Source organism: Pagrus major, chromosome 20 (genome assembly GCF_040436345.1).
Source record: "Pagrus major chromosome 20, Pma_NU_1.0".
Taxonomy (NCBI): domain Eukaryota; kingdom Metazoa; phylum Chordata; class Actinopteri; order Spariformes; family Sparidae; genus Pagrus; species Pagrus major.
The window spans coordinates 14731305-14749139 of NC_133234.1; the positions used below are offsets into that span (position 1 = coordinate 14731305).

General features: G+C 41.7%; 1 long non-coding RNA gene across 2 annotated transcripts in view; it reads left to right on the plus strand.

Moving 5' to 3' along the window:
- The first annotated feature begins 378 nt into the window (after positions 1-378).
- Positions 379-17835, plus strand: part of LOC141015271 (uncharacterized) — a 131822-nt gene continuing 114365 nt past the window's right edge. Inside the window, exons 1-2 of one of the 2 annotated variants that reach the window (XR_012180550.1) lie at positions 379-459; positions 5259-5428. This is a non-coding gene — a long non-coding RNA (uncharacterized lncRNA). The remainder of the gene's footprint in view (positions 460-5258; positions 5429-17835) is intronic. The other variant, XR_012180551.1, reaches the window with a different exon arrangement.

Genomic DNA, 17835 nt, shown 5'->3' on the forward strand with positions numbered 1-17835 from the left:
AGAAAAGTGTTATACAAATATAGTCTGTTTACCATTTTACCAAAGTAAAGAGAACAACCAACAAAGTGGTATTTGGGTCAGACTGTTATTCTGACGATTTTTGGACACAACAGGCCTACTTGTCATGACTATAAGCATTTGACTGCCAAACTCAAAACTCTGAACAGATTTGCTATCAGTGCAGCAGAATAACGACCAATAAAATGCCGTCTCGCGCATTTGCCAGTTTAAAAAAAAAAACGAAAAAAAAAAAACAGCAGCTGAGCAAACAAGCTCTCAAATCTGGCAAACACACAAATGTTGAGTGCACATGTCCCAGACTGGTCACAATGCCAGTCTGTCTTCTGGGAAAATGATGCAGAGCAAGTCTGGACGTACGTAAGTTTGTGCAGAAGCTGTGTCTGTGTCCTGGACCGTCTTTCTTATCCATCTCCTGCCAGGCTGATTTACAGCTGCTGGGTGAGGTTAATCACTGCATGGTTGGGGACAAATTGGTATGGCTTTTCCTCGTCTTACTTGACAAAGTAAATGATTCGATTATCTCACTAATAGTTGGTAGTACAGCCGTGACACTGCAAAGCCCAGCAGTTTTGTGGTGCAGGTGTATTAATCAGAATAATTTGCTTATTTATTTGGCCAGCACGTCTGTGTGAAGGTTAGCTGTGAAGTTTAAGGCAGGTGTGTTTATGCTCCTTTGTACTATATTAAAAAGAAATTAAATAACATGTGTTTGCACTCTGTTTGAGCCTTTACCTAATGGCTCTCTAACACAGCAGTAGCAGTGACTTTATTACACCAGCTTCAGTATCCCAATCGATTGGGAGTAGTACCAATCAATTAGCTCTGCATTATTTACCCAGCAGGTCCCTATGGACAACACTCAGAAAACCGCAATTACTGTATCTGTTGTCCACTCCCTGGCATCAGGATAACTGATTAGTGATTACTAATACAATGTTATGATTCCCGCCTGCCACTTATGATTTTTTAATCCATTACTCACTTTGTCTAGTTGAACAGTTTCATCTCAAAATTGAAGGCAGTGTCGTCTTGTCATTGAAGATAAAGATGAATAAATAAAATCAATTAGAGGATCAATCATAGAATCATCAGGCACAGCAACATTTCTAGTGGCTTTTTACCCAGTAGCGTAGCGTAGCTCTGTTTCTTCTTGCACACCTTTTTATATCGATAAGGGATATAAGGTGCAGCCGATAAGAGGAAAACGTCCGCTGTGTAAATACGATATTTAACATTATAGCAAAACTGTGGCAGCAGTGTCAAACCTTGAGTTGTGGCACCGGCAATGGATCTATGTCTGCATGTTCTTCTGCTGATAGAGCTGTAACGGTTATATCGGCATTGTGTCCAGGGGCTGTGGCTGGAACGGTCTGTTTTGGTTTAGAGGCGCTGGAGGCTGGAGAAGCATCCTCAACATCAGTGTCCAACTTTTCCCTGGATGGCCCTTTTTCTGGCTGCCGTTATCTGATCCTCCTTCTAGATGCACGGCCTCTTAAAAAACTTGCCCGAAGAGCTTTGTTTTGACATCTTTGTATTTTTAATTAACTCTCTAGGCATGAGCTGGCTAGCTAGCTTGCCATAATGATCTGTCACTGATCACCAATTATACAGGATAATGGCAGCGCATTTGCCACAGGGGCCCCACACTCATTTGAACTTTGAACTTTCATTAAAAGTGACGTGAAGTCTCTTTAGTCTTTAGTCTGTCTCTCCCCCCCCTTCTAACTCATATTTCTAATGATATTGTTGGGTGTGCCAGCTTTAGATTTAGATGGCACAGGCACATCCAGCCACCCGTGACTACACGGTTAATTTATCCTCCAGATTCATTTTGTAGAAGCTACCGTGACTCTATTTGAGTTTTAATTTTTAATTCTTGGCCTTGTGTTGCTCACATAATCCTCCTGTACACTTTTTCCTGACCATCTGTGACTAGATGGTTTTTAATGCAGCTAATGCAGTGACAAGACTTGTACACTTGAGGGAATACCATTAGTCCCCAGTTAGTGAGGGAGATGGCCATCTGTGGTTACAAGGCAAATTTGAATGTGTCCTGTCCTCTGGCGTTAAGAAACATATGTGACAAAATGACTTGTGCCAACAAACTTTATTTTCCAGTCATGATTTGATTTATTTTCCTGAAAACCAAACTGGAACAAAGTGACCTGTTTTTAACAGAGGAAGCTAATGGACTTATTGGTAAATTTATAAAAAACAATCAGCACTTTAATCTCAAAGCCCCACAGCAAATAAAAGCTATAGTTTACAGAGTGCGTGTGGTGTGGTGCAGCTACAACGTGTGCCCTTGTGCTCACCGCATATCTGCTGCTGAGGTCAAGCTACGTTTATTACAGGGGACTTAATAAAACTTAAAAGAGCATTAAAAGTATGTCCTCTGAGAGCTTCCCTGACCCTTTGTGACAATGTCTAATATCTTTCGGCCGTAAAGTGGGTCAAGTGATCTGCTCACACCAGGATTGAATGAAAATCTTCTCCATTCCTGACGCTGCAGCACTGCATGACATGGTAATTACCAGCTGAGGAGGAGGGGGGCTTACATGTTAAAATGCCCTTGAGGAAAAAAAAAGAAGCTGCAAGCACACTGTGTTCATGTGAGCTCATAACAAGACAATATGGCAGCTGAGATGTTAGGATAAAAAATATCTTTTTCATGCTAAATGCTCTCACAGAGAGCAGTTCCTCGCCATCTGGCTCTGTTGGACTGTGAGGTAATTGTTTCTAAGGGGCAGATTTTGCGTAATTAGGATGAGCAGAGAATGGTTTGCAAGATTGGAATTGTGCAACCGTGATTCAAGGTACACAATATAAAACAGTGTTACCCTGTAAATCAAATGGGCTGTCTTTCATAATCACTTCCATCATCCTGGAGGCGTGACCGTAAACTTGAATTCACTGTTGTGCTGCTTGTTTTACCTGAAAGAAAAGGTTGAAATTCCACTTCAACGGCCAAAACATTTTTGTATATTGTATAGAGTGGCTTCTAATGGGCTAGAACGAGCCTTGTCACTGTCTGCAGACTGATTTGCAGATGTTTGCAGCTCATAGATTTGCAGTTTTACAGCCAAGTGCGAGGGCACATATGCATGGTGTGCAAATGTTCATCTCTTGCTATTATAAAGAACATATTTACGGATGAAAATAGCAAGATCATTAATTAAAAATGCATTGTCATCTAATTATATAATTTGGTTGAGTCAGCACATGCACAGAAATGGATTCACGAATATTAGAATAATTTACTGGCACATAACACACATACATTTCTGCTGTATCTGGGGCATTAACACAGTCCAGACTGAGCAAGCACTGACTAGTTTGGAATGATTTCCTACATTGAGTGGATTTACCCTTTACTAATTTACCGAGCTCCAGTTTTGGGGCGGAGATGTCGCACCTCCCTCTCTCTCATCAGTATTCACAATGTGTTCTGTGTCCTGAAATGCTCTTGATAAGACTCGCCACGCTCCAATTTACCACAGAGGGGAAACAGGCGGATGAAATTGCTCCTCAGAAGATCATTCCCATGACGAATCAATATTCTAGTAAAAAGTTGGTTGTTTGATTTTTTTCTTTTTTTTTTTCTTTCCAAGGGTGACCTTTTGAACTATTGCCAACAAAAGGCTGTGATGTTAAAACCTATTTGGTTAAAGCTGTTGCAGCTATGAGGAGAAGACTGCATATAAAAATATACACTTAATCACTTTTGCCACGGGGACATTTGTTCAGTTTACAGGAAAATGCTACTAATGCAACACTACCCAGAGAAGAAGAGTGGACGTTATGAGGTGTGAAACATGAACAAACATTCAAGATGAACAGTGGTTATTGACCGCTCTGCCCTGAAAACAGATTTTCCGATCATAGCTTAGCAACCATAACAAGTCCCAGCAGGCCTGTCAAGCTTTGGGCTTTTCCAATATGCTGAAGTAGGCCAGTGTACTGGGGGCTGAAGAAAGAGCAACACTTTTAAAAGTTTTTTTTTTTAGCCTCTCAGAAAAGAAAATCACAAGTGAAAAAGTTTAAGGAAGCAGAAAGACTTTATTAATGTTTGCTCTAATGTGGGGGTCTTCAACATTTTTCAGGCCAAGGATCCATTAGTGGATAGTTGGACAGAGCAGGGACCTCGTACTACAAACAGTAAATTGTACATAATTGTGTTGCATGTTAAACGGGGCCTACAATAACGTGCAGTGTGGCCTATAGCATCAGGTATAAACAAGGTGGCAGCAGTTGTAGCATTTAATGTCAGGCTTGTTGGCTACGACTTCTGCAATTTTGGTTGTTTCTGAGATGGAAGGGTATGTCAGCCCGGTTCACATCCCCTGTGTAGTATTTCCTCACTGTGTGGAAGCCTTCCCGAATGCTATCAGAATATTTATGTCAATGTTAGCAGCTCTGTCTCTGTCAGTGGATTCGGGTATGTTTACAACTCCAGCAGCCAAACTTGTCACCTGAAATGGCGTTGTGTGTGTGTGCCAAAAATGCTTCCTAAAAGCCTTTTTTTGAATGAACGACATCAGTCTGATCTTACATGTTTTCTTATGCTTATAAACACTGAGCTGTACACTGCAATGCAAGAACACTACTCTCAATCTTTCGGCATTAATCATGTATTCAGAACATCTGTAAGATCCCCTATTTTTTAAGATTGTCATTAAAAGGAGTCAGGAAAACATTGTAAAGTCAGCCAGAGACATTTTGAAAGCGACCCCACGGAGGTAACTCTAGCTTAATTAGCTAGCAGGTGATCAAATCTCGCGGTGATAATTGTCTTTTCCAACTGTTTCCTGCTTTTGCCTCCAGCTGAACTCAAGGATTCTGTGTTTCAAAAAAAAAAATTCATTGCAAGTGGTAAACCTGCCACTGTTGTCAGTGTAAAATGCATATGTGCCGTGAAAGAGAGAATTTATGCCGTGAAAGTAAAGTAATGGAAAGCATAACAAGCACACTGGTAACTGAGGCCCCAATAAAATATAATTAAAAACCGCCAGCAACATACAGCACTCAACGCACAGTCAATGACAATCTATAGCACGCTTATCTGTGTGTATGCACAAATACATGAAATAAGCCTGCAGCTTAGCAACGTTTGCACAGAAAAGAACATGAAAATGTGGTTTCACGTGAGTGCAAAACTGTATAAAAAGCTGTACAATGTAAGAACATTGTGCTCTTGTCTGACTGTGTCAGGCCTGTGTCCTCACCTTATGTCTCAGGTCATGGTTCACAACTCAGAGAGGTAATCCTTCACGTCCAGGGGTCCTTGAGAGCTCAGCAGAGTGTCAGTAATACCAGTCTGACAGACAGGACCCGGGATGTTCGCTCACTGACTCCTTCCTGCGGTCATTACCTGTGATTGGCAAGTGTGCCATCAACATTATGACAAGTACGTCAGATACAAGTCAGTGACTCGCACGCACACGCACACGCACACGCACACACGCACACGCGCACACGCACACGCACACGCACGCACACACACACACACATACACACACACGTCTTGTCTGACTTCAGCAAATATGTGACCACATTTCACCTCTCTCAGATGAATCTCATTACAGCTGTTGTCACGTTGATGCCAGCTCAGCTGTCAGAGGCTTGACACACTGGGTGGCTAAAGGTATTACCCCGCAGCTAAAACCTAACTCTATACGTCTGTACATCCACCAGAGATTCCCTTTTTTTCAGGATCAGTAGTCACATAATCTGTAGCCTGACCTCCTCCCTGTGTCTGTGTCTGTCTCTGCTTGCTGCTCCAGACAAGAGGAGCCGAGTCTCAAATAGAAAAATGGAATAAGGTGAAATTGACACTTTGGGCTAAACGCTACTCTAATGGGGGAAGGGTTTGTGTGTTTACGTTGAGTTAAATGTGATTGGACTAACTATGCTGCTCTGCCTCCTTTACCACCATGCTGTCGAACGGTGTGTGGAGTCAGGTTACATTCATTTTCATTAACAGCGGACAAATTGTGTTTGGGAGGGACTTAATCAGATTGTGTGTTCTGTGGAGGTCTGTGGTTTCTTACAACCTTGTGCTCCATCAATTGTGGGAATTTTTAGATCTGATTACTTGATTGATTTGATTACTCGATGATTTAATCACCAGAGTAACTGCTAAGAAACTGGCTCAGATGCTCGAGACTGCGTTTGATTAATAGACACAAATGTATATACATCTGTGTGAACATGAAAAACTCAGGAGTACTCTGCAGTCTGCATACAAACTACAAAGCCTTTGTTTTCATATATTTATGAATGTAACGTCTTTATAATTCATATTGATTCTTGAATGCACATAGCCTTGAACTGCAGTTAAATAATTGATTTGACTAAGAACCATCAAATATATATCAGAAGAACTCCAATAAAACGCTTTGACAATAAAATGGCCATGAACACTTAAAACCTGCAGCAGAGCTGCGAGGACGTCTTTATGAGCAGGGTTATTGGATTGCCGTAGATTCGTCTGTCCTCAGGGGAACTTACCTTGAATCTCTTTTTCCTGTAAAAGTGTGTATGAACATAACGCTCACATGTTCCTATACCTGAGAGGTTTTCAGCCCGATCTGATCCAGAAGCAAGATATCTAAGGTCAGAGATTTTACAGGCCAGTGAGAGTCTGCATCACATAGGAAGCTTCCATCCAGAATTGAATTTAGCTATGTGACGTACAAAGAACAGGAAAAGATAAGGATGATATTTCTATTTTCGTAGTTGTATAGTTGGCATCATTCCAGTCTTATTCCCCAGCAGCTTGTGCACAGTGTGCTTAATGTTGGAGGACAGGAAAACAAAGTATGTCTATAACCTTTACTTAATCAGGTAGTCTCATCAAGATTAAGTTGTCTTTTGAAAGAGAGACCTGAGGGGGAAAGTGTTAAGAGGGATGACGCACAGTGCATACAAAAGCCCAGAGGAGGTGTATGTTATGTACAAATTATGTACACGGTTGTACAAATAAAATGCCAACACCAAATTCTGAACTAACTAAACTGAAATAATGAGCAAATACTTGGTTGAGCAATCTGAGCCACTGACCTTATAAACAGCACTTTTGTTGGCACAATTTTGCACCAAATTGATCATAACATGATCATGAACAGCGTGTTACAAACGCTAACTGATTTGCATTTAAATCAGGGGTGGACAATTTTTCCCTTGGGGGGCCAAAACTGAGACTTAAGGGTGGGCCATGGGCTAAAAACAAGCACGTATTGTATTGTATTGTATTGTGCTTTATTGTTAAAATTAAAAATGATACTGGGATCCCAAGACTTTCTCCTCGTTGGTAATTTATCCCACTAATCTCACGGTTTTATAGTTATACAAATCAAATGGGTAGTTCTCAGTTTCTGTGTGTTGTAATAACTGGCAACCCAACCCAGGGGCAGTGTTGAATGTGTGCAAACGACCCTTCCTGACACGTGTCACTCGTCTCTGCACTTGCATAAGCTCCTCTGCTTTGCTCAGTTTGCTGCTGAAAGTGGATGAAACAGGCCCCAGAAGAAGAAACACGCTTCCAAATATAACTTGGTGCGAGACCTTCCCTTTTATTAACATTTGACTCCTGTCTCACTTGTACGTCCTCTTGCCACCATACAGCATTCATTTGCTGATACCCCAGAAAACCTCTGTCTTTTTCACAGCCTAATATTATGTACCAATTATTATGGTTACCATGTTCACCAGCTCAGTTTAGTGTGTTAAAATGCTAGATGTTACTACTTAGCATGACAAATACAGATGAGTCTGATGGGAGTGACATTAGTTATGCTGGGAATTAACCATGAGCAATTTTGAAATTCAAGCTGATGATGGCGATAGTCATTACGAGTGATCCTGAGGGGAAAACAAATTTCTGAACCCAGCCAGTAGTTGTGAAGACATTTCACAGCAAACCACTAATCAAGGTTGTGGTGGCGCAAGAGGACAGGTTTTGGGATCACCACAGTCGGTACACTTCATCCTCTGGGAACTACCAATGTCTCTTTAAAATTTCATCCCAATCCATCCAATAGCCAGCCCTAGAGCCCGCCTGCAGCACGCTAATTGATGTTAAAAAGTTGATTAAAAGACCACGAAAGCCACAGAAACAATCATGATGTGGTAACTCTGTTGCATGTTGATAGCTGCTGAGCTATTAGCCTGAGAAACATTGCTTGTGTATGCTTAATTATGTACTGAAGTGAACCAACAACAGACTAAATGAACCATAGCACTGAAGACACTCTAAGTGCGCAAAGTGCATTAATAATACAGCCATTGTAGAAAACAGCATTCATGTAGTTTAAAATATACAATCAATGGCCATGAATCCTTGAGGCCAAGTGAATGAAACAATCAGCAAAGTGATTAGTATTTCCACCTTTTACTTGAACATCCTTCTTGAATATGAACTTTCTCTCACCCACACGTTGGTACGACAGAGCCATGTAAAGTAGAACGGGTCACACCCAGGCAAAATGAGAGTTGAACTGCGATTGCCCCCACTGAATAAATGAGATGAGGTCAGACTCCGAGGTCAGTCTGAAACAACTTTTAACAAGATAGGAAATGAAATCCGCCCAAAACTCAAGACACTCTGCTTTAGATCTTCACGGTCAAACAGTCACACACACGTTTTTAATCACGAGCTTGTGATACTAAAGGCTTTTGTACTTTTTGTTCTTGGGGTGACTGATTCCTTTTGTCGTCTGCAAGTTATGCAGCATCATATATTTAGTAGCGCAACGTTCATTAACCTGTGTAATGTCCTTTTTGTGTTTCTATTATGTACGAACACTGACTCACCTCATCAGCATCTTCATTTGGCGTCTCCTGATTTCCCCGGGTGTCCTCGCTGTCTCATTTCAAAAACAGCCTTTTCCTAAATAAAACCACCGTGTACTCATTGTCTGGGGACATTTTCACAATTTTGCCTGCAGCCAATTTGTGCCTCAGCTGACCTTCTGGAGGTGCTCACATAGCATATATCTGTTATTGTTTTAAGACAAAATTCCCTCGTTCAGCTAAACGAGTGAAAGGTCATGATTCTTCCCCCAAGGCCCGAAGACAGTTGGTGATTTTTTGTCCACTATTCATTTCCCGAGACTTATCCCAATATGCTGCAGCATGCTAATATCTTAATCGCTATACCGGTGAGCGCGCAGACCTTGTGACATCCTTGAGGAAAGCTGCTTGGAAAGACAGGGCGAGATAAGATACGAAAGAGGCTAAAAGAGAAAGACAGAGTAATTTGAAAAGGCTATATTTAATTTCAAGGAGCCAGTGATCACCACGCCTGGTGTATGAACAGAGGATTGGTACCGAAATCAACTCTGTGATCCTGGTTTGGTGCTCTGTGCCGTGAGGTGCAATAAATCCTGTCCTTGTGAAGATTAAAATATTCTGGTTTTGTTGACAGCGTCAGAGAGGTGCCCATTCCACTCCACGGTCATTTTGGAGCCAGCAGTTTGAGAGGGTGTTGCATTTAAATGATGAGCTTCAAGAGATTCTGAAGGTTAGAAATACCTTTTAACAATGGTTTAAAAAGGGCATGCCACTGCTGCCTGAGATCAAACTGATGGCCTCTCTGCATGGATGCAGAATCCAATACATATTTTAGTTGAAAATGTTCAAAAATTAACTAAAATTATGCAATCTACTGAAGTGAGCATGCTAACCAGCTAGCCCCGGCTGTGCTACGGGTGTATCACTAACACTCCCCAGGTCCCCATGCTTCTAGTTTGAACAGCTAGCTGCACAGCTAACTGCACTAACAAGCTAAGGCAGCTACAGTAAGCAGAAGGTAGCGGTAACTCTGGTGATATGCGGCATTTGTTTTGAGTATGACTTTGACAGTTTCGCATATTACATCTTAAACCATGAATGAAGGCAAAAAGTTCATGGAAAGCCACCCAGTAGGTTTTCAGATATTTCAGTGTGGAACAAAGTGGTGGACAAACACAGACCACTAACAGTATGGCTAAAGAAGGGGTACTTTCTGGTTTGTACTGGCTTTGGTCGAATATCTTGATGTTAACAATCGATTGCACTAATTGATTTTTTGTAGTAACGTGCAGTGCGGTGACGTGCAGTGATTTACTGATGATCCTCATCCTTAAAGCAGAGGGGCCGATGAACACTAAGAGGCTGAAGAAGACAGACGTGACTGAGAGGACTGAAGAACACAACACTAGCACAGCACATTTACATGTAGGGCGTGTATATATTAATGATCAAACACACACGCACAAGGCTTGGTGCATGATGTAACACTGGACAGAAGGTTTCTCAGCTCCCCACCCCCCCTCCCTATGGGGTCTGAAATCACTGAACTGGACTGCAGGACACAGATGAGACTAGAGATATGAAAAGAACAAATACATTCGGAGACTCTTGCACTTAGTACAAGAGTTCGAGAGGTTTTGTTTAAAAATGCATAAGCCATTAAAGTGAAACATGTTCTTTTGTACCTCCGGCCTTGAGAAAGCAAATGAGTTTTGCTGCGAGGTTACAGCCAGCAGCCCTGCAGGAGATAAGGGGCGATTGCTCAAGCGAATCAACGGCTGCAGCAGAATTTCAGCTGACATCGGTTTTGTCTCATTCTATCAAGAAAATCTATTTGCGAGCCCATAGTTGGGTTTCTGCAGTGGCGAAGTCGAAACACAGGGCAGATACGTCAGTGAAGTCATGGCTACTGCCAATGAGAGGGGACAGAGCTTCTGACTGATAATGTGAGCAACTGGAAGTGAAACAGGCCCTGTGGGTCGATCTGCCGAACGTTGGAACAGTAACAGTAACTGTAAAGACTGTTGTTATCAGATATAAGAATGAAATAAGCATCAATTATTCCTTCCCAGAAAACATTTGAGGTTTGATGTAATTTAAAAAGAGAAAAAAAAAAAGCTCCAGTGAAGCAGATCAGCTGAAGCGGTGGAGAGACTGCTTTCCTTCATATCAAGTTCCTTCAGGTGAAGGTGACCGAGCAGGGCTATTACACAACAACCACTCTGTCTGCTGTGTTATGTCACATCGGGCTTTTACACTTGACTCAACCAGAACACAATACTTCTCTCTTGTGGTATCTAAGCATTGGAGGTGTGAACCTTCACTGGCCTCATGATCCGATTGGATTGTGATTCCCCCTGTCGAGGATTCCTGATGCTTCTCGATGTATGGAATCCGCAACTTCTTACTTTTCTCTATTACTGCACGCGGCTACTTTTTCATCAAACAAGCGATGAAACGTGAGATGAATCTAAATTCCCTTTTTATTTGGAAAAAGTCCTTCAAAAGTCAGCCTACTGAAGTCGACAGTATAAAAAGCTGCATCTTTTCAATACCACTACCTGTGTGACTCATCTCGGCACAAAACCAAAAGCATGAATCCGTCCACAGTGCATTACACGTGTGTCTTTGTCACCCAAAAATCATTTTCACATAGCAGCTCTAACACAGCGCTCTTATTGAACGTGGCAAACATCACCAAGTTAACAGCACTACATCAATTCATGGCGTTAGCTTCATGTGAAAACGGCTGACGTTATCCGTAATTGTTTTGGCATGTGACTCCTTCAGTTCGTGCTTCCCAGCAAGTTCATACAATTTAAAATGAGCCCAGATGTCCACTTTCAAAATACTGGGTGCATTTCTACCTCCCTCTGCGACAGCTCATAACATAAGCAACATTAGCCTAATGTGAGCCGACAATTCAAGGCATGAGAGCAACGTTGCAACGTAGCTTTACAACTTTAATGTGCATTTCAGGTTGGAAATCAACAATCAACCCAGACTGCAAACTCGTGCTGATCCTCTGTCACCGCATGGATGCAGAGTGCTGATAATATTGCTTTCATTTGCTCTTTATTTATAACAAGGGACAGTATCAATAAGCAGCCAGGTCGTCGGAATAAAATGTTGGCATTTTATGATTCTCCTAACCCTGGATATGTTCAATTTGTATGTATCATACATATATCAACATTTCTACAATACGTGTCATATCACATTTCAGATTACATGTGTATGAGCTGACCGTCATGTCAGGTGGAGGAGGGGATGGTGGTGCCGTGACAGAGACTCAGGACAATTTGCTCAGAGACTCATTCCACATGACAGACTAAACTTAATCCTAGTCCTCTGGTATTCATGTAGTGTCCACATATGGTCAAGATAGTCTGGCTGCTGTCTGATCTGTACAATTTGAAGCCCTTTTTTAGATGTCTTTCAGCAGCACTTGACCAGATGACTGGGCAGTACTCCAAGTGTGACAGCAAGTGACCTAACAACATTAATCATTGCAGAGGTTTTTCTCTCTTGAGATTTCTGCAGCCCAGTCGCCAGGATAAAAAAAATGACATTTTACATTTCTGCCATCCACGGATATGTTCAAATGTATACATATCATATCATATCAACATTTCCACAATAGGCGTCAAATCACTATCACATTACATGTATGTGCTGACCTTCATGTCGGATGGTGGCAGAATGACAGCCGGGCGAGACAGCTGCCAAAACAGAGATCACTGCTCGAGATGGCCTTTCAGCATCTGTAAACGTGACACCACTGGATATTTTTGACAAGACGTTGGGACAATTTCCAGCTGTGTTTGTGGTGATGGAACCAGGGAAGCCAACACACCTTTTTTTTCTAACCCTAACCAGGCCTAAACTAACTAGACCATAAGCACAACACTGTCACAACCATGAAATTGAAAACTCACTGTAAAGAAAGTTGGTGTAAAGTTTCAACGTATTCAACAAATTCTGGCGATTGGGTTTGATCTCTGCATCCATCCAAACACAATGGCTTTATGTGAAATGTCTCTGCCTTTCTCACAGTATTAAAATTCAACGGCCGCTTCTTTTTCCAGAAACAATGTCCCTGTTACTCTGGATAATCCACAAAACACCCTGTCAACAGTTTTCACAGGAACCGTATGATAATTGCAGTGGAAATCTTTCACACTGAGTTCTGTGGATTATCCAGAGTAACTGGGACAGTGTTTGTAAGAAGACACAGTGTTGTTGAAGAGTTTTACTTTCCAGGGTGCCCCTGTGGAACAGTGGTGTAGAGAGTATATACCATAGAATTTCAATATCCTGTTGGATTCTGTCTGGGGGACCGTGGACCTTCTTTCCCAGCTGGTAGCTCTATGAAACTCTGCCAGAGCAATATGAAATTTTGGGTTTAAAGGAGACATATTATGCTCATTTTCAGGGTCATAATGTTATTTTGGGTTACTACTCGAATAGACTTACCTGCTTTAATGATCATTCTGCAGCTCTGTATTCCCCCTCTGTCTGAAATGCTCTATTGTGCTCGTCTCTTTAAGGCCCCAAGTCTGCTCTGATTGGTCAGCTCACAGACGCCTGACCCAGCACCACTAACAACAACAGAGCAGCTGTGCTAAATCAATTCTTATGTGCCAAACTAGCCACTAGGCATAAATTATGAGAATGTGTGACATAGTGTGATGTCACAATGTCACAGAACCTTTTTTGGCTTGTGATTCCTTAAAATTCAGCCATGTCTTGATCATGTCACTTTCCACAGCTTGTGACCAATTCAACCAAAGACTAAAATTCCCTCTAAGATTTTTTATACCTTTTTTTTTATTATTATAAAAAAGTAGAATCATCCAGTCATTAATTCAAAAAGCAAAGATTAGAACAAAGTCAGAAAAAACATTTTATTAAACTATTCCTTTAACCATCTTGTGACCCCTCCGATTTATCACGCCACCCCCTTAACCCCAAATTGTGGCTTCAAAGACTCTTCCACACTACCGGGAATTAAATTCAGGTGGAGAATTAATGTTTTAAAATGTTAATTAAACTTTTTAATTAAATATTTTGCCCTCAGTCACATTTAACGATAAAAAGATCAGAATAATCCTTAAAAGCCCACTCCCAACTGCTGTCTGATGTACCAACATGCAATATCTTCTTCCTACTTTTCCTTTCTAGCATGCTAACTTCTTATTTTGTTATTTATATGTGTGTTTGTATGTGGGCTCTTCTCCATGTGCGTTTAAGTTGCCCTGCTGCTGATAAATAAAGTTCTCTGCTGAAATCCCCAAATTCCCTAAAGCAATACTGAGAATGTGACCTCATGGATGCTTACTGGCATCGACGGCTGTGCTCTCTCCTCATGCTGCCTATCTGTCTCTATCATCTCAAAGAATCAAATAAAACAACAAAAACGGCAAATCAAATTCAATCCACCAACGTTGTACTAAGAGACATCACAGACTCACACCTGAGCTAATTCAGCCGACTTTATCTGCATCCGTCAAGCTCAATTACTTGCTTTATTGGACATAATGGTTAAGAATGATCAAAGAAGGGATCTGTTTGAACACACACATCATGACTGAACTGTTGCAGCAGTACAGTCTTGGCCTGGAGGCACATTCATACCGTGTAAGTTTGAGTCAGTCTGCTTGAATTTGGGAGCTCAGTTAGTCCACCACAGCAGATGACCCCAAATCGTACGGTTTTGGGGGTTTTTAAGAGATTAATTTTGACATTCGATACCCAGCAGATGCTCATGAAACGCAAATGAAAATGAAGCGCAAGAAGTGCAGCCATTCCTTCATTTGCTTTTAACGAGTATGAAAACTAAGGCGGTAAATTATTAAAGAGTTCTGTTTAATGTTGAGCTGAAGTGGAAGAGGATTTGTCTTGACACCACCCGCTTCCTTCACGACGGAGAAACTCCACGTGTCCAAGCCAACAGATTTTGAGCATTTTAGGTTCAAAAGCCAGATAACGGGTGGAGTTTTGCATTACATTTGACGCTGTAGTTTGGCTGAGAGGATGTTATGAAGAACTTGGTCGGAGGTTTGTCCCAGATGCATCCTTCAGTGGTTAATTAAACCTGCGTCTTCTTCCATGAGATGAATTATCTGAGGGCTTAGCGGCCCGACTCGCACACCACGAGCCTTAAGACAACAAGCATGCCTGTGTGTGTTATGTATATCCAAGGTAAACAAACCAAGATGTCTCGATGCATATGTATGCACCAGCATACATTCACACACACAGAAATGCGCGCTCATGCAAAACACATACATGCACACAAAGTGTAGCTCTCAAGGGGTTTCCTCCTGCCAAGCGCTGCTCATTCATGCGCACATCAAACACAGTTTTCTCCGAGGCGCAGCGCACACACATCAACTTTCACAACACATATAGACCCAGCACACCTGATCTCATGCGCTTCCTGTTTGCCCCTGGTGGTAGTAATGAATGAAACATGACCGCTGGATTGTTAATTTCTCTGACTGGAACATCCACAGCTCCTTCCCCTGTTTGTCCTCGCACAGGGGCGCCGAAACCCTCATGTCTCAATTTGCATCTCACTGTCTCGACACACGTGCTGCGTCCGGGAGGTAAATGGCTTAACAAAAGGGTGAGGAGGTAGGTCTCAAGCTGACCTTTGCACCTGAACGTCTCATTACTGGAATTTGGATAAAGGAGAGAAAGGGAGTGGGGGAGAGAAAAAACTGGAAGAAGCATGTGTCGGAATCTTTCTTTCATCTCTCTCATGCAAGTCTGCGCACACACATGCACACACTGCTCGTTAATAATGCAGCAGGCGCAGTGTGCCATACATACTGATCACAACACGCTTATAACATATACAGCATTGTGAAGCATCCTCACACACACACACACGTTTGGATTTTTGCACTGACATGCTGCTTTAGCCCACCTAGCCTAACCTAAACCTAACTAATTGGTCTTAACAAAGATGTAATACAAGAGCACGTGCACAAACATGCATGCCAATACTTAACTCGTCAATACATCTATGCTTGTCAAGCCCGTCACAACAGTTTAGCATTGATCTCCATGAAGCTCTCATCCATGAGTAAGTTGATTTATTGTCTTTACTGTTGTTGTATTCATGACACACAACGTATTAACCTCGTGCATTAGAACGATTACAGCATTTAATCTGATTCACAGAACAACCTGCTTACCTTGAACTTTTATTTTTCACCTTAGCCTTGTAGGTTACGAGATTAGATAAGATAAAACCTTTATTGATCCCCAGTGGGGAATTTGGTTGTTACAGCAGCCCAAAGACAGCAAAAAGTACACATGAATATAAGAAGCAGAGAGCAATGGTTTTCCATTATTGACAATGAATGGTAATCATCATCTTTTAGTTATTTTTGGTTATTTGTCAACCGCAACCAATCAAATGAACGGTTGAAGTTCACATAAAACATCAGGGGAGTGCTTTTTGCTTTGGGATGATTTCACGTCTTCTGTAAAAACAAGCAGCTAGGGAGGGACTTGTCATGGATACTGATTGGTGCTTACACTTGCCAATAGCAATAAAAGCGCGTTACACGCCCCCCGCCATGGAGCTGGCAGTTCGCTGACTGGCAGCTCCCAGTAAACACGGCCTGATCCTCTGAAAAGACAGAAGCCAGTCGGATGACACCCTGGGGCTGAGTCAGCAAATAGGACTGCTAACTAACTAATGGTAGCTATATTTAGCAGTAGTTAATGATCACAGCCAATAGAAAGCTCTATAAATCAGCTCAGCACTGTAACTGGCCTCTATTGTTCTCAGAGGCTGCGACGGTCTTGGTCCGGAGGTGTACATCAAAGTCAAAAAGTCACATCAATTGTAGTAGAACGTGCAGGTTGCTTACAATTTTTACACAATGTTTACTAATTAGCAACCTACTCTTAAGCCAATCCTGGAGGTTATTGAATTGTAAGCTAACGCTGCTGCTAGTTAGCATTACTTTCGCAACATACAAAGATTTCTGTCCAGAGTTAAGGCAGAGCGAGCAGCTGGAGGACAGCAGAAAATATTTTCTCCATTAAATACAATCCAGTAACTAATTGATTGAAGTTTTGTACAGTTATACATGAGGCCTGGCCCCAACACGCTCTGGTGGCATCCTTCATTTTATACATTCATGGCAGTGTCATAAAAACTAAATAAAAAATATACACAACCGAGTGCATGATGAGTCATCGACATTTATTGTATCGTTCCAGGGATTAAACTCCAAAATACCATTTAAAAACGCCTACAAAATGACTTTTTTTGCCACTGTTGGGCCTGATACTGGCTTATAGGTTTGATATTAAGCAAGACACATGATAATAGCACTTAAACGGTTTGACTTTGTGGGAACTTTTAAAAAGAGTTTCTTGATGAGTTGCAACCTTGGCAGGTAGCTGGTATGACCATTTGGTCTCAGTGGTAATTAAATCCCCTTGTTCTAAAACAAATCATTTTATCTGTACTACCTCTGCTGTCACCCCTAATAATAAAAAAATCCCAATAACAGTTACACAACTTTAATCCTCCATTCCTTGAGAGAGTGTCAGTGTAATATGCTGTGAGGCGAACAGGGGGAGGATCTGTTCTTGTTTGGCAATCAAAGAGCAAAGAGTTGTCTTCTCAGCTCCATGTTAAACTCGAGTCAGCGCTTCGATGATGCTGACCTGGGATCGTCCACCGGAGGGGCTGTTGTTTTGAATCCCCACAGCAATTATCCAGGCCTCCAATCGTCGTCACTCCATTTACACTTATGAGTGGAGGGAGAGGGAGCTCATCCGCATTCAAGTACAGTATGAGCTGAAGAAGAGAGCGGAAATTAAACAGAGTGCAAAAGTACTGTAACTACATTAATAAATAGCCTAATTACATCTTCACATCATGTGACAACAAAAAGCACGAGCTGCTGACGGAAACCACAAAACACACAGGCAATATTATGGTTATCATGTGATGGGATTACAATGGGCATGGGATGAATGAACACGCAC